The sequence below is a fragment of the Mercenaria mercenaria genome, chromosome 1, assembly GCF_021730395.1.
Source record: "Mercenaria mercenaria strain notata chromosome 1, MADL_Memer_1, whole genome shotgun sequence".
In the NCBI taxonomy this organism is placed as follows: domain Eukaryota; kingdom Metazoa; phylum Mollusca; class Bivalvia; order Venerida; family Veneridae; genus Mercenaria; species Mercenaria mercenaria.
In genome coordinates this window covers 24,099,634-24,120,810 of record NC_069361.1, presented here as the reverse complement: position 1 = coordinate 24,120,810, position 21,177 = coordinate 24,099,634, and the positions used below count along the sequence as shown (strand labels likewise).

General features: G+C 32.9%; 1 protein-coding gene across 2 annotated transcripts in view; it reads left to right on the top strand.

The window, feature by feature from the left end:
- The first annotated feature begins 1,403 nt into the window (after positions 1-1,403).
- The window catches only part of LOC123543652 (sodium/potassium/calcium exchanger 3-like), a 68,051-nt gene continuing 48,277 nt past the window's right edge, over positions 1,404-21,177 (top strand). The window contains exon 1 of one of the 2 annotated variants that reach the window (XM_045329728.2): positions 1,404-1,590. The gene's annotated coding sequence lies outside the window, so the exon portion shown is untranslated. Of the gene's footprint in view, positions 1,591-13,856; positions 14,027-21,177 lie in introns of those variants that run through there. The other variant, XM_045329723.2, reaches the window with a different exon arrangement.

Sequence of the window (21,177 nt, the reverse complement as noted above, 5' to 3'; positions counted from 1 at the left end):
ATTTAAATTTGTCATCGCATAATACAAAGCTTGCTTTCTACGAAATGCAAAATGCACTGCAATTATTTTACAGGTATGTGAATAAATAGTGAAATACAGAAGGAGTATTCGGGCTAATTTAAGGATACACGACTCGCTACGTAAATTGAAGTTTTTATATCATACCCCAGTCACACATACGGCGCGGATAGCTACTTCTAGCTACGGATAGAAACGCAGTAATCCGTATCGATCCGTACATTAGGATTGATACGGATTCATACGGATTACTACTTTAAGGTACGGCTCAGGTACGGATCGATACGGATTACTACGTTTCTATCAGTGGTTAGACGTAGCTATCCGCGCCGTATGTGTGACTGGGTTATTATCATAATTATGAATTCAGTAACTGTATCAATTCTCATGACTTCTTTCACGACTGTTATTGATAAGCTGACGTAGTTGTTACTATCAGACAGATATACACGTTGTACTATTAAATATAAATTTTACACTACGAGGTGCAAGTATTTGGCGATGACTATATAACGTGTCTCCTGTGAGAGACAGGGTGGGAAAAACGTCTTCCATGTTCAATCTGTTTCAATCTTATGGTGCCCTATGTGGTTCTGGGACGATCTGTGTATGAAAAGAATTGGAACCACTGCCTTACCCTTGCATGATCGTAAGAGGCGACTAATAGGGTTTTAACACTTGGTTTTGCTGTAACTCTGTGATTCCAGCAGGTATGCAAATTTTGATTCCATACCTCATGTTTTTATTTCAATGTAAATGAGATGTGAAACCAAAACTTGTAGTCCTGTTTGGCGCCATATAACCTATACTGAGTTGGTGCGCCGTAAAACCCAAATAAATAAATAAACAATCTTATGGTAGATGGCATTGCAACATTTTCAATGACATTGATTAAGATATCATTATGTGACGTCACAATGCGCATGTGTGGTTTTGTTTTTCTCTAGTGAAAATGAGGTTGAGACTATCCTACCTTGATAGATAGACTACAAAATCAAAGATAAAGATATTTCTATAAGTGATATTCCTTTTGTAAAATACATGTTGGTGGAATATGGTGCAGAAAATTGTCGAATTTCAAAAATTGCATGAAGTAAGGAAAAGGAAATGTAATATAATAATACAGTTTGTAAGAAAAATGTGACTTAAGTGGTTTGTGATAGGAAAATCATCGTTTTTGTGTCCATGAAACATGATGCAATAACTTATGTTATAAAACTTGAAAAATCATTTGATCTTGATGAGAATTAGCTTTCCATATGCCTTCTTAGAATCTTTTAACTGATTAGATATAACAATTGCAAAATTTGCGCTCCAGGAAAAAAGCTATTGGAAAACTACAACGGTAGAATATTGCATTGATTTGTATTGATTCGTGTCTCATAAAATGTCAGCCTCTATCATTCTACCTCAGATAAGCGGCAACTTGTTGCAACTGAAAGGAAGAGAAAAACATGTTTTAACTTTTTATTCAGTGGTAATTGGTATATGAAAAATTGTTTTATATTGATATATATTTGTGGAAGTACTTTTTGGAATACGTTTATGGATAAATGATAAAACAAATTAAAGGTATGCAAAATGTTTGTTATTTAAATATTAAGAAGAATACAGATTCATTTTTTTTTCAATTCTTGTCTGACAGCAAATATATATGATACGTTTTAAGGAATAACATTACAAAAATGTCGTTACTAAGTCAAACTAACAAGATCGCAGCTGATGTAATAATTGTTCTATTTTTATTTTTATATTTTTATAATTTGTGTGATAAAAATACAATATATTTGCTGATAAATTATATTTAAGCGTCAGAAATGAACAAGTTGTCTGCATGGGATGGTCAGCATATATCACAATAAATTTTAAATGTATATATTTGAACAATGGAACCCTTTCGACGGATACGAATTTAATGATTAGGCTATTCGCCGTAGAATCAACCTCATTTAGACATTGCTTTTGATTGAGGGCAACTGGGGATTTTATAAACATTTCATCATCAATCATGCATTGGGCCATGATTGAATCGATATGTAAAATCAGTCACATTTTATAATTACAAAGTTAGATTGATATAATACTAAATATGCAGTGCCCAATTCACATGTTTGTTGAATACATTTAATACCATAACAGAATACCCTATGCTTTAATATAAATAGAACATTGTCAGCATGTATATACAATTACTTCATATAACTGATGTAAATTAAGAAGAAAAAAAAAACACTTTTTTCGTCGGTCTCCATGCAAAATGAACGACAGAATAAGATCGGCCAGTCGATGAATCGCCGTAATATTATAAATTGCACATATTTCGTTGCATTTAGCATTAAAATCAGCTTTCAGGCCATTCTGTTCACCAGACGGAACAACTGCGACGTCGTCTAAGGAACGTTCTCCCTGACTATACGCGGACGTCGCCAAAACAGTGGTCCTTTAATATTACTAAGCAGCGATGACGTAACTTTCGCGCCTTTCTTTTTGCTGTTCATACGAAATGAACATCATAATTTTCAATGGAAAAGAATAGTGCGATTGTAAATATTATAAAATTAATGAATTGATGTATATAAACAGTACTGTGCTTGTGGTTTAAAATCGTACACACTTAATACATTCATAGTTAAACACATAGTAAATAAGTAAAGGTACAAAATGTTAGTAAAAGGGAGGCATTGGGTATCTTTAAGGAGTAACTTAGTAGCACTAGTTCATTTTAGATTTATATGGTCAAATCATTGTAGCAGAAATGTTGAAATACAATAATGCCAAAAACTCTTATCATATATGTGATCGATATCCGACAAATTTCACCAATCGCCAGCACAAAACTCATAGAAATTGTAATGTTTTCAAATACCAGAACACATACACAAATGAAACCAATTTTATCCACTTTATATTGACTGTGGAAATGTAGTTCTTTTAGCCTATCCCCATAACTCGGAACGGGGTGATATGTTAATGCCATCCCGTATCTTGTAACATGCGTACTTAATATACTGCATTAATTTATTGGTGGGTGCTAGGGTATTTATATATATATATATACAGTCGAACCCGGCTGCAGAACCTCCCTTGGGGACTGAAAATGCCGGTATTTGTGAAAACATATTTCTTCAAGACAGGTGACGTGTGACCATAGTAAGCAGGTTATATTTTTGGAGGCTGTCTACAGTACGGGTCTGACTGCATAAGGGAGTTCATCGGTTCTAAGACAAAGGTAAATGTACCAAGTAATATAGCAAAAACAAAACAAACTTATGTGGGATAAGGCCGTGACTTTATTGTAAATTTTCAAATGAAAATTATGGCATATTGTAAATATATAGCACGGTATATATGATGAGAAAATATGAAAGACAAAGCTCCAGCTAAAATGCCTGGAAGCAACATAGCAGCGCGAAGGTGCAGAAAACTATGAAAATAAGTGCAGAACATACCAGACCTAATAGGAAATTGTAGGTTCTAGTACTTCGCACTAATGAGAAACGAGGCAAAGATGCTCTCAGAGATCTCTATGACATGAGATGATATATCAACAAAAATATTCTTACTAGATTAAGTAAATACGAAATGAAACATAACACCAAGATCAAAATAAAATCTGATGTAAGTCAAGAAAGTCTTCAGCAAACAAGCGCACAAAAATATCAAAATATTGAAAAATTTGTTTCAATGTAATAAATGAACAAACGGACCGGTGCGAGGGAATGGTTATAGCAAACTATGCTACAATAATAATACAAGTCAAATGGTTTATCGCGGCCACAAATTTGTACAAACCGGACAAAAGTTGCGAAATTGTCATTTGTGCAGGAAAGAAGCGTTTACCGTAATGTCCAGTACTGGACAGGTATAGTGACCATGCACGGACATAGCCAATTTTTTCAGAGGGGGTCCGATCCCCTGCCCCCCCCCCCCCCACCCCTGGAAATTTTGAAATTTAGCACTTCATTTTTTGCATTCTGGGACAGTTTTATGAACTAACCTGTTAAATTTGGGAAAATGATAAAATCAAGCTTTCTTGAAGGTAAAATTCTTAGTTCTTTTAGATAAATAATATGAATTATGTCGGGGTCGTATGTAACAGCAGCCGCATATACTTTACATGCAGTCCTAATGTTGCCTTTTTCGAAAAACATTTTCTTTCCTTTTTTAAAAATTTTCCAGAGGGGGTCCGGATCCCCGGTCCCCCCCCCCTCCCCCCTCCCCCTCCTCTGGATCCGCGCATGGTGACATATCATGCTTTCTGTTTATGCAGGTAAACTTGTGTTTGGTCAAATTTCAACAGAGCACAATTGTCTGAACAGTGTACAAACTCATTACTGTTTTTTCAGGCAAGGATGGAAAAAAAGTGGTAGACAATGAAAGCAGTAACATTTTTATTAAAAAAAAAAAAACAATGAGACAAACATCTTTGGACGGTTCAAAAATCCCATGTTAAACATACGATAAAGCCCGAAACGCGTGAAAATGTTCCGAATGTAAATCAGGTGAAGTAGGCGCTCTATGTATAGAGTTAGATTATGCGTCTAGATTGATTAAACAGGGCGAGTCTACTTACTTATTACTTGAGGATGAAAAAAAACGTGTTTTTTAAATGTTGCTCTTAAACAAGGGTGGCGGTTGAACTACTAAAAGTACAACAACAGTTAATTCACAACAAATCGTACGGTATGTTTTATAATCAGTAGAAGCTAGTCGTATTTACGCTTATGAGACCTGTTTCACCCATAAGTAAAGAATTCACAGGTCCATCATGAAATATTTTCCCCAGCGCGCATATACTTTACCTTTTCAATATGATCGCGGCCTCATCAATAATCCATCCAAGCGATTGACTGAGCTAACCGGCAGACTGGAAACGTAAGAAAACAGGGGGGATTTACATGACCCATGTGTTAGAGGTTTGTAGCAAAGTGATCCACAAATTATAATAATATGTACGGACCTACATGTACATATAATAAATGCAACTTTCGACTGATCATTAATAATCGTATGGCCGATAAGTTGAACAACCCTGTTTATATAAGACACAGTCAATCCATGGACCTGGTGAATGGCCGACCACATGGTCAAGACCCCCTCTAACGGTTAAAGAGCGCCCGCCCAATAACACCAATAACAAGAGATGACCAACCGAGCGCGAGGTTGCAGATACGAGAAGGTCAACCTAGACAAGTGAGCTTTTATTTTGATACTGCGTAGTATACAAGATTAAAATATTTTGTGGATCACTAAATAATTATTGCTCACAACACGGACAAAATTAAAATGAAATTAGAATTGACTTGAGCCAAACATTTTACTAAAGAAGACTTTCTTTACTGTACCCCGAATACAATTTGTAAGCGCCATTTAAGTCACAACAATAAAATAATTCTAAATTGATGAAATCAGATCAATGCAAGTAGTGTATGTTTACTAATAAAATCAAGTTTATATACACATACACGCCTTATTTTCGGCCTCACTTCATTCGTCCGAAAATAAATTATTTCTTTCCTTTACTATATAATTATTACCAAACAAACAACTTAAACTGGTTTCAAAGATGGTGGTTAACTACTGTTCATATAACAAATCAATATCCCAATAACACAATGCATCAATAGAACGCCTTCGAAATATATATATAGACAGAAATACCATAATTCTTTCCAAATATGCATGTACGTAAGCAATCAATATGCCGAAAGAAACATAAAATATACCGGACTATTTATGAACATATGCAGTAAAGACAGACTACAGAATGGACAATTCATATGTATTATGACAAATACTTGTCATGTTATCTTAATCTTAACGCATTATTATTATTATTATAATACTTATTATCGATTTTTGTTTTAATTTCATCTAAAAACCACCCAGAAAGACAGGTTAATCGTATGCGGCGAGCCGGCTGCCCCAACCCTAACTCTTTTCTATTTTTTATGATATTTTTATATAAGAGTGGGGAGGTAGGGAGAATCCGAGGCTCTGACCAGCGAAAAGGCTCTCTCCACCCCCTGCTTACCGAGTATTTACTATCATCAGTGTTTCTAGTAGATACAATAAATGTGCCAAACAGAACAAAAACAACACGAAAAACTGGGTAATGTTCATGAGCTGTCATCGAATTATAAATCGACGTACAAAACGATGTCCTACAAAAATATTTCAATTATGTTTGGGTTTTTTTACAGAATAAATGACATTAAGACCATCTCCTCATATTTCTGCAAATACTATGCCAGAATTTGGCGAACCTGCATGCTATCGCTCTGTGTAGTAAATCCGCGCTAATTCATGATATCATCGTGCTTAAATTCAAACCAAATTTAACAAAAAACAACAAACAAAGAAAGATAGTAACATTCGGAATGTTTATAAATGAATACATGCAGTTTAAAATCAAGTCGGTTTCATTCAACCGTATTGTTCCATGATGATTAAGGCCTATGCTATTTTGAAATTATGAATTAGGTGGGTGGGGTACATGATATTATTTCTGATGAATTTCGAAGTTACTGTAAAACAAACGTTATTCCAATGTGACAATACATCAAAACCATGAAGTGCTGAACACTTACTTTAATTTAAAAAGTAAAGTGGGAAAAGTTATCAGTATGTTCGTGTTACAATTTTCGGGGTAAGTATTCTATGTCATCGTGCATAACTGCGAAAAACTATAACATACATAATAAAGCTAAACTATCCGTGTAAATGAGCTGAGAGCTATTTTTCTATTTCCGTTTATTACTTTTCTAAAAAACACATTACAATTTACCAGGTGTTGGCAAAATTTGTCATTTTTGTGCACATGCCTTTACACATGAAAGAAGTCCGAACTATAGGTATGGTGTGCGAGAAGGGCCTGGGCGCTTACGTAGTGCTCATTTACAGGAATTGTACTGCTCATATATATATGAATTTTATAGGTAGATAAAATTATTTATGTCATTGTTGTACATTTGGAGCAAATCGGTCCTATTCTGAAATATGTTGATTTATATACTACGGTAAAAGCCAATCAATGAATTCCTTTTATACTGTTGAACCAATCGTGAAACGGCATCTTCCATCTTCGTCAGCATTCAAGAGTGAATAGCACGCTTCTTTCTTTAATTTTATTTTGGCTAATTTCTTGTTTTATCTTACCACCACATCCCAATCCGCCTCTCTTTCAAGTGACAATTTTCTGATTTTGAAAGATTTCTCTTAATAGGCAAATTCATCTACATATCTTGATATGCTTTCGGTGGTTATATCCGCCCTAATATGTAAATATATATATTTGTTATGGTATTGGACTGTAATTCCATTCAGATATGAGAACATATCTATTTGTTAAGGACGGTATGTTTCGCCCAGATACGTGAAAATATAAATTTGTTAAGGTATCTTTCGACGTATTATTTAGCATGGATGATTTGAACTGTGAATATATACTTTTTACACTTAACATTTAATTCCACGAGTACACACACATATACATATATATTTATCTTTACCCTTTATACAATAGGAATATGTTTGTTTTACCTGTAAGATTAAAGCATTAACCCCTCGTGAAAAAATAATGCATGTGGCGTTCACTGTTGATTTGTAATTGTAATATTATATTTTGACGTTACACTGAAACAAACAAACCCTTTTTTATTTCATTTATATGAAACAAACAGACAAAAACGGGAACAATGTTTATTTTGTTTGATTGAGAGTAACACCGAAACGACACAATGAACTTTTCACCAGGTTTTGTTGGTGGGGAAAGGCTACAGGGGTCCCTCCAGACATTTTTGAGGCTCAGACTAGTACCTAGATCGAGACACTAACCTCAGTTGGATGGCATCCTTACGTGAAAAGTTTCACACCTCAAGTGGGTTTTTGTTCCCACGTCAGTGATGGGCGAGGAATTCGAAGTCAGCGACCATGACCATCAAGTTTTTCTTTTGCAAGTATAAAACATAAATATTCAATTAAATTTCGTAAACATAACTGATACGCTCAATGACATTTACCACGTCGGAAGTTACAAATGGTTTGCCGAATACACCATACTTTTAAATACAAAGTTTACACACAATGTGGGTCGGAAAGCACGAAATTTACGTTCTTGAACGTATATGTGAATAGTTACCTTTGAAATGTAAACAAAGGCATAAAAGTAACTGTTTTCATGTTCGTGGTAAGGATCGACTTGTGATTGTCAATGTTCCCGATACGGAATATATATGAATGTATAAACACGAGCCGTTTCATCTTACAGGACTTACAAGAACATAGTAAGCGGTTGTTTATTTATTGTATTTATGTTCTAGTAACCTTTGACACTGATTTCGAGGACAGACCGGGTTGTGACATATACATGTCTGTTGTTGGGCTGGAAAAAGATAGATCCAAAATTTAAACTAAAAGCTATATTGCATAAAATTTTCGTTATTTCTGTGCATACAATTCGGTTGTTTGAAGGTTAGAATATCAGAAAATTACAGGAAATAAAGCATGTCTTTGAAAAAGTACCGATCTTTCATCATTTGTTTGGTTGGCGCATGATTACAAATTTAATGTTAGTAGGCCGTGATGTCCATGAAGCCGTGTAAAGTGATAATTTTGATGACACGTTGGTTTTATTTTGTAATTGTGAGTGATCGTTAAGTGATCAGAAAGATCGGACAGTGGGATGTTATAAAAAAGTGATGTTTTATTTAGATTAGAAAGTCAATCGTACTCTACAATAAGGAACTCTAAGGTAAAATACTCCTTTTATTTCGTTCACTGAAGAAAAAAATGGCGGACATAGTTTTGTAAAAGAGCGGTGCACGTGTGATTCGTGTAACATAGTTTAACGGCGTTTTCTTAGAAAACTAACGCTCAGCTAATTTACACTGACATATCCTTGATTGAAGAATATATATATTGTATATATATGAGAGACTTACGGTACCAAATAATTACCCCGAAAATTTCTATGCATTTTCTTCTAGTGTACTGTTGGGACATGTTTTTGAGTGTCATTGATACTTTATAATTTATTCGGAGATACATTTTCTTATAAATATTAGTTTCTTTTCGATCCCCGTGCATTTCTCGCGTTGTTACAACAATCTCAGTTTTACATAGGAAGTTTGCATTGTCGAAATAGCATAGTCCTTAAATGTACCAACAGAAGCATACTGGCAAAATTGAGTTTTATACACACACACTGTAAAGAGTTTGTTCTCTAATATACACAGATTATAGAAGCGGCGTGACATGTTTGGTGCAGCAGTACATTTTGTGGCAGGGTTCAGCAGTATGGTTCACCATTGTGACCCTGAAATAGATTAAACTTAACGGCAGAAATATGTTAAAAAACAACAAAGTTACTGTAATGGGAAGGGTGGGAGGGAATTTTTGTAAACGATCTGTCCGCTACGGATTTCCGATAAAGAATGTACTTGTCGCTGCACTAAATTTGCCCATGAAAATCCCGTGGGATTAAAACTTGTCAGACTAGTATTTGAACTGATACGACTATAAATACAAATACAGGTGCGGATTAGCAGTGAAGCGTTATGTTAGGCAAGACGATACCCACCAAAATTAAAGCAATTTATTTCATAAGAGAACATAAATTTACTTTATGAAAATTCTACATTTAAAAGAAAGCAGGTGTTATAGTATTTGAATACAGAGAGCAAATTAGAACAGTATTTGAGCCGTGCCATGAGAAAACCAACATAGTGGGTTTGCGACCAGCATGGATCCATGCTGTTCGCTAACAGTTTTTCCAATTCCAATAGGCTTTAAAAGCGACCAGCATGGATCCTGACCAGACTGCGCGAATGCTATGTTGGTTTTCTCATGGCGCGGCTCATTTAATTTTGTAACATAAATGTTCCATCAGTTGTACACATAGTTATAATCCCCAATACTTTGGATACTTTGATGAAAGTAGAACAGTAAGTATAAAAATAAATATGAAATGAAATTGTGTGTTTTGAATGTCTGTACCAATATGGAGATGATCATTATAGAAGAAATCAGAGCGTATAATTATGAAAGGTTTTCATTTGATTACTTACGAGTTATTTCATCGTATTTATTGTTCAAAAACGATATGCTACAAAACCAAAGTACAGAGTTTATAAAACAACAATGAATGAAAGTGTCATAAGGTTGAAAATCAAACCTTATTAACACCACGTTTAAGCAAAGGTATATATTAAAGTACTTTGCTATGGTCGTACAAACAACTTCTCAGGCCAACCTGCTTGCTAAGAGTTTCCATAATACATTTATTGTCTAGCTGTTAAGTATGATCCCCCATCAATGCTAGTCTTTATCTGTAAAATTATATGCAGTGATCTTGCAGACCTGTTAGATATAAATCAAACATTTGTCGTACTTAATGTTAACAGGTAATCAATAGGTCGTGCATACAAGGCATTACATAACATTTAGAAAATAATTGAATGATACAAGGATTTTATTACCTCTATAAACTGCATTACATTCAGCGCTTACCACTCCTGTATAAATAAAGCTGATTTAAATTCAATACTCATACAAATGCAGTATGCACGTTGTTGTTATATAAAATAATCTTTTGAAATGTTCAGTATCCCGACTAACTATAACTATTTTTCTCCTACTAATTAAAAGTAGAAGTGGTTTTAGTTAAAGCATTAGCAAAATGGTCATTTCAGAAACCACAAAATTACAAAATTAATGACAGTTATGCGATTACAAGACAAATCACTTAGTACTCCTTATCAGTCTGGCATTTTGATATCTTGATGCGAAAACGGGGGGATATTATGCAGATTGATTTTGTTTCAGTCTACAAAAAGTTTTCTGAATGCAAACGAGACTTAAATATGAGCTTGACACGCAGGCTATACTGTAGTCACATGTTATTAAAAGTATTATTCCTGGTGGTTTACAACCTCTTGTATCCTCGGTACATTCTTTTGGTCACGATGCAAAGGAAAATTCAAACGTGTTTTACACGGGTTTTACGAGAATTTAAGAAGTGAAGATAATTGTATGATATTCAGCAATATGTCTGCTGTTCCGTTTAACAGATTCTAGAGTTTTACGATGACTCCTTATGACTGTAGATCACATGCATTGGTAATGTGTGAAATGAAAATGTAAATTGTATATATGGAAAGGTTGTGGTTTGTGTGATATTAACATTTCTTCATAATTTTCACATCTGTTATTCAACGAAGTTCATGAATCTAAGTGCAATGACTTTTCATTTATTTAAAGAAACAAATGAGCCGCACCTTGAGAAAACCAGCATAGTGCATTTGCGACCAGCATGGATCCAGACCAGCCTGCGCATCCGCGCAGTCTGGTTAGGATCCATGCTGTTCGCTAATGGTTTCTCTAATTGCAATAGGCTTTGAAAGCGAACAACATGGATCCTGACCTGGATCCATGCTGTTTGCAAACGCACTATGTTGGTTTTCTCAAGGTGCGGCTCAAATATTCTTCTATAAATCTGGACAATTATTAGCTTACAAGAGTCACTAACGAATACTTCAGCTGATTAAGAATGCAATTTTTTAAGTTTGTTCATTGGGTGAATTGGGCAAAATGTTGTAGAAGAATACTAAATTGTTTTCTAGTAACAAGACAATCTTATTATTCCACAAGGCGTTGGTTGTAGTTAAAAGAAAAAAAAGCAATACCGAACTATATGATGAAAGGGGGATTTTATTAAAGTAAATGCTTTGTTTATCTTATTGAAGAAATGCCGTTTTCTCAACCTCAGGATTAAGTTTATGGATAACTGGTGAAGCATCATAAATGTGTGTCAATGTTGAAATTGATGTGGTATATCATTCGTTTATGCTTGAGCGCCAAACCTTTTACTTGAGTCAACTTTTTACATTTATCGAATATTGTTCCATATCATGTGCCAGTATGACATTGTTTTGTCGATTTGTTACAATGCGTATATTTCAGACTATAGTTCGGGAGCTTATAGTGGAAAATGTGCATTTATTTTATCTCGTGGCAGCGAGGTGCTACTCATTGGAGCGAGATAGAGTCTTGAGATCACGAGATACTTAAATGGTGGCCGCAAGATAATATCTCGTCCCCAGGATTAAGTATCTCGTTCCCGCGAGTTAGTATCTCGTGACCAAGAGGTAATTATCTAGTACCTTAATCTTTTAGTCAAAGGATAAACATACACTTGCCCAACTGAGTGGCAAATGAGTGTTTTCTTTTTATCTCGTGGTAACGAGATACAGTTCCGTGATACTCTCGTTGCTGCTGTGGTCTGTACTGCCGAGAAATGTACCCTTACTTTTTAATTTTACATTATTAGGACACTCATTTAAAATAAAGTGAATTAAACCTTTTGATTTAAGTACGGATTCGTTTTGGTTTGTTTTCTCTGAGATGTAAAGATAAACTATTGCTTTGTCACATTTATGTCTCTCTGTTCGATTGTATTTAATGATTATTTAGATGAACTTAAAGTATTCATAATAAATCTTATGGAAGTCTTATCAGCATATATCACGTGGGAGGGAGACTGAGAATATTACGCAATGTCAAAGTTCTAAGATCAAATATGGTATAATACTACATTTAACTGATATTGATCACTTTAAATAGTACGTAACAAGAATAGAACAGATCCTTTTTTTCCTACAAGTTTGCTGCCAGTTCCAATTGACAGCTGTAATTTATTATTTAAGACCAGTGGTCAAAAACAAAACAAAAGAAATTGAAAGCTTGGTATATAATCATAGACATGAGCACAGAAAATGGTACTTACCAATTAATACTTTCATATCAAGAGAGGAAAGTCTTAGAGACTGTACGCTGTGATTATTTGGCTAAATTGTATAACATGTCCTATGCAAGTATTATCAATATTATGTGGGAGCAAGACTGGGTGCATCACACAAGGCCACAGTTCTTAGATCAAAGGTGGGATCATAGATATTTATCAGCGGTGAAAAATGATAATAAGAACACAACAGGTCCTGCTTTTTCCTACAAGAAAGAGAAACGCAAATAGAGAAGTTTGGAACCAAAACGTCTTTGAATGACATGTTTATTGTCTTAATCACAGGTGTATAATGCAAAATATCAGTTACCAAACTTACACTTTATAGAGGAAGCATAAAGAGTGCAAAGTAGCTTATAATAAGATTTGTTTACTCGTTGACCAGTTACATAGTGCTGCACAGTATTTCTATATTGTACTAAGTACAGTGCTTCTGTAAGTCACTTTTTTATTCTGTGTTACTACCGTGATGTGTTCTTCCTGATGTGTTTTGAAATGGAACGATTGACTTTGACTTATAGATAGCTTAATGTGCTAGCTTTGCAACTTTGGTCTGGCCACAAGGACATATAAGTCATATTGTCACTGAAATACCTATACCCGTTTTAAGACTAATGGATTTCTAAGATTAGATTTTTGGTTGTTGATTGAAGAGCAAATTATCAGATTTCAATGTGAGAGAAAAAAACATTATATGTGATTTGTAATATATTCTGTACTCGTTCTCTGTAACAAAGCTTGTTTATGCCCCAGTCTGTAAAACATAATGCAATTATTTGTCATCTATATAACGGCAGGCGCCGTAAGACTGAAAAAATAATTTCGTTGGAAATAATTTAATCTTGGTTATTAACATTCAGTACTTCATTTTCTAATTCTTTTAACTGATTATATATGACAACTCCGAAATTTGCGCTTTATGAAAAAGCTATATTGGAAAACTACAACGGTAGAATATTGCATTGATTTGTATTGATTATGTTCTCTTAAAATGTCAGCCTCTATCATTCCATCTCAGATAAGCGTTAACTTGTTGCGAATGACGGTTCGGGGAAAACTTCACGTTCTTCTGTCCTATTAGGGAAGAGGTTGTACAAAAAATGTGTTTAAAATACAACTACAGTGATATAATTTTGTAGAAAAACGTCTCTTTGTGTTCTAAATCTTGTTTAGAGGAATACGTATTTGGTGAATTTAAAACTTGTAAAGGTATGAAAATAATATTTTTTATCTTCTTAAATATCGCTTTCAACAGATAAATAAAACTTTCAAAATTTATCTTTACGCCTTTTTTTTTATTTTTGAAGATGTACCTATTGTTCTAATGTAAAAACTGAGTAAAATAATGGCAAGCGCATATTTCGTTTTGTACTTTTATCATTTATGAGATTGAAGTTTTGAATTACTGCCTCGCAGAACCAAAATGACGTGTTCAACATAACTTCAATTTTACCCTAAACGTAGTATAATGGACAAGACCGTGTAAATATAATCATCTCAGATGATCTCTGGAATTAACGTGGAATTATAGAGCGATATATACAATCTCCTTGAGAGAATGGCTAAGCAAGATAAAGCACAATTATAATCTAACACTGTTTCGGAGGGAGTGTTTTGAAATTACAGAACAGAACAGAACATATACTTTATTTAGCTTTGTATATAGTACATCATCAATATAAATTAAACATTTTCATTACATATAGTATAACATCACCTGTGACTGTACGATAAATTATAATAAATTTACACAGAGGATAAATTTACACAGTTTACACAGAGGATAATCATATTTTGCTAGACATTTTTGATAGTATTTCTAATTTCCAAACTTTCTTTAACATATTTTGCAAATTTGTATATCAGAGATCTGCTAGTATTTTGCAATAGCTGGATAAATTTGAACATAATGGTCGTACATAGAAGTATTTCTTTATATATTTCCTACGTAAATTACTGTAACAAGGACAAATTAAAATGAAATGGTACTCATCTTCGATATCAAGGGTATTACAACATTGGCAATGTCTCTTTGGAATTACACAATGAAGAAAAACCATTGTCGTGTAATTTTAAACTGAAAGATAGTGCCATGCACAGGTAATCATGCTCAAATTACTAATAATGTTATCTTATATGTTTGCTCTGTCTTTGAGGGTTGTGCGTTTGCTAAAAATTGGAAGAAATTAATTGTTTATCCCAATATAATTATGTTTGTATTAGAAAACAATATAACAATTATGTTTGCATAATTAGTTTATTTTAGTGTAGTTTTCTTAAATCAATATTTATCAAGTGTCTAACTATTTGTATACTTTTGTTAGGCGCTGTCTTAGGAGTGACTAATACTTACCAAAGTAAATGGCATTCAAATACAAATAAACGTTATTCAGCAATAGTTAATTGTTAAAGGTTTTCAATTATCAAAATAAGAATACTTTTCGTTTCTTATAATTATGCAAGATTTGTTACAATAACGTTGCTTTCGAATATAGTATCGTTGAGTAATTCCTGTACAAAAAATAGCAAACAGTTAGCTTTCATTGAATGGTAGAAATACACTCGCTTAAATTTTTAAAACGCACTGATTAGTTGAGTTTACAATTCAAGTCATTTTATTTGGTTATCATTAATTGTTCCAGCTGTTTAATTAAATAGATTTTTTAAATTATATCACCATGTTTTTACACTTTTTCGATTGATTGTAACATCATTTTCAGAATATTTTAGTTAGCATCACAGCAAAAATAACATATCATGAAATATGAAAAATGTAAAATACTGACTTTCCTTATTTTTATTGTCAATATTTTATACTGGTGTATCCTTACAAAATTTTCACAACACAATAATCCAAATGATAAAGCAACACATATTTCTTTTTTCATCTGTCAGTGATTGAAAACATAAAATATTTTCTAAATCATATTTGATTTAAGAAATAATTTATAACAAAAGAGTGCTTTAACACTATTTATGCATGATGGGTGGTTATACGTCGGGCGTAATAATTTCACGAGGGCGGAGCCCGAGTGGAATTATTTGAGCGACGTATTACCACCCGAATGTATAAATAGTGTTAAAACATGTTTGTGCTATAAATTATTTCGATTCTAATATGCCCTTAATCTAAAACAGTAGATAAAATAGAAGCGCCCTTTCTTGGTCGCAACAAAAACATTGACGTCAACGCACGTTAAAGTGACTTCATTCTGACGTAAGAGTGTTTTAACAGAGAAAAGCATATTAGAATCTTAAATGTTAACAATGATTAAATTTCCAGTCACATCAAAATGATATTTAGTATGACAAAAGTGTATTTTATTTTTTGCATTACGTCAGATATGGTCTCTTAGGAGTAGGTTCGATTTTATAACAGAATTGTTGTATAATATTTTAGGTACAAATCTATTTCAAAAGGTGTAAATAGGATTATTTAATGTTTTATACGAGAGAAACATTATTTTAGACTTCCTATAATGACGACAAAGCAGACCAATTTATCCCTAGGGTTAGAAAATGTTGAAAATAATATGTCCCTTGAACACTCGAGTGTGATTAAATTGTACTTCTATATGTGTTTTGTAGAATTCACTAGATGGGTTGATTATTATTGACAATATTCCTGGCCAGACCTTCATGTCGCCTGTATAAGAACCGTACACAAAGATGTGATTTCACCCAGTTGATTTAAACAGCATTATCACAGGATTCATAGCAGCTATTTCGTCGAGTTTGGTACCTTGCATGAGCTTTCTGAAAAAAAACCCAACCATTTTTGGATAGAATTGATTGACAAAAGAATCAAGATAAAAATCTAATATAAGAAACCCAGATTAATGAACAAAAAATGAATCAGCTTGAAGAAATTAGTTTTAGCTCTAATTTGCAAAAAATACTCTCAAGTTCATGGTGATGATTTATAGCAATAAAACAGACACCAAATACATTCCACATTTTTTCTGTAAATACCAAGGAGGATGGAACACCAAAAAACATTAAAGTGTACTCCATTATAATTGTAAAAACTTGCATTGATAAATTAAATGTAAAAAGTATTAGTAGAACCAACGTTATTGGAAAACTCCAAGAAAGAAAAATTCAGATTATATGCAAATTTGATTCTTGAAACACAAACAATAAATCCAATTTTCAAAAAGCTTATAGCAAAATGTTTGTGTAACTGAGGACCTTATTAAGGATGAGAGGTGGGAGACTTTTTAAGGTTTAGCAATATATCTCCAGATCACAGAAATATTTGGTAAAGGAACAACATTTTTTACCAACAATCTACCTGTCAAATATATGTTTTACCTTACTGTCCTGTACCATTGGATAATAAAAATATTGTCAAAAGTTATCCCCCTTATAAAATGAATGCCATTTGTAAAGAAATAAAAGTAAACAATTGTTCAAATCGATGTTTTACCTAGTTACGTGAAGTTTAAGCACTGGGACATTATTGCGATTGCATCAACGCAAAGACGTGACACATATACCCGACCATTCGACAAACTGATAGGCCATACTTTATCTCAAAAATTAGACGTAAGCCCCGTCAACATGGCGGAAAAAACGTATCAACTTTTATTTAGAATAAAATGTGATTAAAACATTTCATACACAAAGTAAATAAAATGTAAATAGAAAAGAAAACAAAAGAACAAGACCATGCATATGTCATTGAATACTTTATAACAAATTAAGCAAAAGTAAAATATCTATTAAAGCCTCCAATATGAAATAAGCTCATTTTATTATGCTCGTTTAGAAAATAAAAGTATAGTTGCCTTAACAAAGTAGGATCTTTTTTTTCTACAGCTAAAATTTGTTTTCATACTCTTTGAGCTTGTAAAACCTTAGTTTCTAAGACAAATAAGGGAAGAAAAAGTACTCGTTTTTCTTTTATAGGGCATTTTCTCCATCTATTCTTTAAACATTTCTGACATTAAATAAATTTGAAAAAATGGGAGGTACTTTATAAAATATATAATATCCCATTTAATATTATAGGGAATTTAGGTCTTATAGGTTACTAAAATTTTACAAAATAATATCAGTATTATATAATCATAAATGTCACTTACAAATCTTTTTTTTTTACATGTTGGCATAATTACCCCACCCACTTTCTTCAATGGACAAAACGTATTTACGTCTACAAAAAATCAGCTGTAAAGATTTTTAGAATATTTTGCTGCTTTAATGACACACAAAAATGCTTCAAAGTGGAAAGGAAAAAGGTTGGGTTTACCAAGCATCTAAGAGATATAATTAGAAAAACACTTTCAAAACTGGTGAAGTTTGATACGTAATTGTTTTAATTTATACTTCTTAGATAATATGAAGTGCTATGTTGAAAACCTTTAGCTTAGTTGTAGCTTATCGTTATATATAAGTGTGAAAAAATCGCAACAAGTAGCATCTGTTTAGTTAAACAGTTCATTGCCAACCAAATTTTAATTTATTGAGCATTGATTTTGGCATAAATTTTGTAAGAACGAATATTCGAAGAAATATTTTTCAAAATTGCGGATATTCTGATAAAAAGCTCGTACAGTAGTAACTTCGATATGTATAATAATCTTTTACGGAAAGACGCTTTTGTGAATGTGGGTACGAAACAGACAATACAGTACATTATTTCCTTACTAGAAGAAAATACGTGGAGGAACGACGTTACTTTTTATTTAACAAAACAATGGCACCACTGTTTGAACTTCATACCGTCATAGGGGAAAATAAAACATTATTATGTATGTTTTGATACTGCCATATATCTACCATAAAACGTATCATTTTTTATGATAATCACCTAAAAATAAAACATCGATGTAGTTGTAAAGGCACCGGGGTCTAAATCCGGACGTTACACATTGTCAAAATGCACCAGATATGACTTGTTTGCGAAGCGGACAAAACAGTGACTTAATGCACAGACCATATTTCATAATCATCATCTTCTTTTCTTTCATTAATTATGTAAGAGCAAGGAATAATTGTGCCCCTCCCCCTAAAAGCAAAATCAGCAGTTAGATTTGCCTTAGTCCCTACGTGTGTCCTTGTCCGTAGGAATCAAATTTGTGTCGTGCATATCTCAAAATGTATCTTGTATCTAACCCATGTTGTATCTCAAAAATATTTACCTAGCGGCATCAACATTGTACAGTGACTGGAAGCAGGGGCACATGTTTTCTATGTACACATATAGTTGATGTGTTCATTCTTGCCGCCTTGCCTTTTACGATATTTTTCAATTGGAAAATGTTTCCAAATTTAACGTTAAACAGATATAAAACGTTTCAGTTCTTTCCTGCAAACGGAATGTTTATTAAGAGAAACAACTAAACATTTCATCGAAGTTCTACTAAGTATTCTGTGACTACACTGAAAGTCAAATAGATGCTAAAAATTAAGTCTAATAGAATGTGAATAAATTTAATCTAGCATCAAAATTTTACTGAAGTTTTGCTGGAGTTTAAAAATACTATCACAGCATAAAAACGCATTATCAATCATGCATAAGACATTTTATTTTCAATACATCATCTTTCTTATTACAATGTCTCACGGAAAGTAAATCTGAGAAAAACGAGTATTCAGTGCCTGAAATTCACATGTTTCATGAATAAATTCAGAGAAGTTCATCTCCCTAAGGTTTCTTTATCGACATAAGATTGTCGGCAGTTGTACGAGTTTTACTGATGTGCTACTGACGTTGCACACATTCTATTTCCGTTGAAGATGCATTTGTGCTACTGCTATGATATATGATGACACCTAATTCTCTTCTTAACGTTGGTACATTTGCATTTATTTTCCAATTATCGTATTTTGAAATTATTTTTGTGGATATGTTCAATTATATTCATTCCAAGGATAATAGTCTCAGTTATTGAAATCCAACAGATTTCACCAGATGTAGTTTTGCCTTGCAACGGATTATTAGATTTTAGAATTCCCCAGAACTTAAAATATAAGCATTTTAAATCGAACACAGAATTCAAAATGAAACAATTATGAGGCCATTTTGCTTTTAATGAATTAAAAAAAAACTTTAAGAATGACTAGAGGAATATGGTTCGTCAAATTTCTGTAACCTAATGCTAGCTTGTGGCTTATTCACTCAGCATGGACTTGCGTGCTATTTTAAATGTCATAAAATGGCATATCCAGTAAGACGCATATATACGTCATACATTTGTACTTTGCTTTCATAGGAAATGAGGCAAATCTAATTGTAGATTAAATATTCTAGCTACTGCCAAATTGATTAATATATAAAAAATTAGGTAACTGTAAGATAGGTTTCTTTAAGATGAATTGTATACTCAAAGACAGCATTCTATGACAATGCGACTGATGTGTTTTTCAAAACAAGTTAAGTGTTTATTTTTCAGGTTGATAGTTAGTAAGACAGCTATATATAGATTTACACAAAACAAAAAATAATGAATCAGCCTATTATTGAAAGTAATATTACTGGTTGATTATGTCCCTTTATGTTATGTATAAGGCAAATTTGTTTGGTTGCAAAGCAAACTTTGCTTTTGCAATTTTAGAATTATTCATTTCCCTCACGGGTAGTTTCCCTCGTATTTAAGTAGAAGAATATTGAATATATGCTTTCAGCAATATGTCTACAATGATTTCAGATGGTATATAAAGAGTCTTTGAGTTGATGATGTTACAGGTCTGTGATAGCATATTAATGTAGGTTACAGACATTATTCATATTCAAAGATATTTGTTAAACGTGAATGAAATCTATTTTGAAAAAAAGCTTTGTTTAATTGATATTTTAAAATACTTCCTCAGTTTTCACTGACTTAATAATTTTAATTCAATTCAATCCATAAATAGTGATGCAATTATTTTTCATCCATTAAATGTTGGACGTCGTGAAGATTGCTCATAATCTTTTGTAAATCCTAGATAATTATTAGCTAACAATATTCTCTCATGAATACTTTTAACTGATTACATATGACAATCCCAACGTTTGCGCTTTGGGTAAATTTGGCAAGAAATCGTAGTGGAATATTGGATTGCTTTGTATTGATTCTTTACTCTTAAAACGGCAGTCTTTATTATTCCGCATGAAACAAGCGGCAACATGTTTGCAGTTGAGAAGAAGAAAATAGTCTCCCTATCTTCAGAAAAACAATAGTAAATACAAAATATCGTACTTCTCTTTGTAGAACAATAATGATTAAGTTGATGAATGGCTGGTATAGCATATTAAAGATATGTCTAGACTGAAATTCATATGCTGAATACACATTTTATGCTTAAGCATAAATATCAGTTGCTTTCAAACACGGAAAGAAATATATATTCAAATAAAAAATTGTTATTGG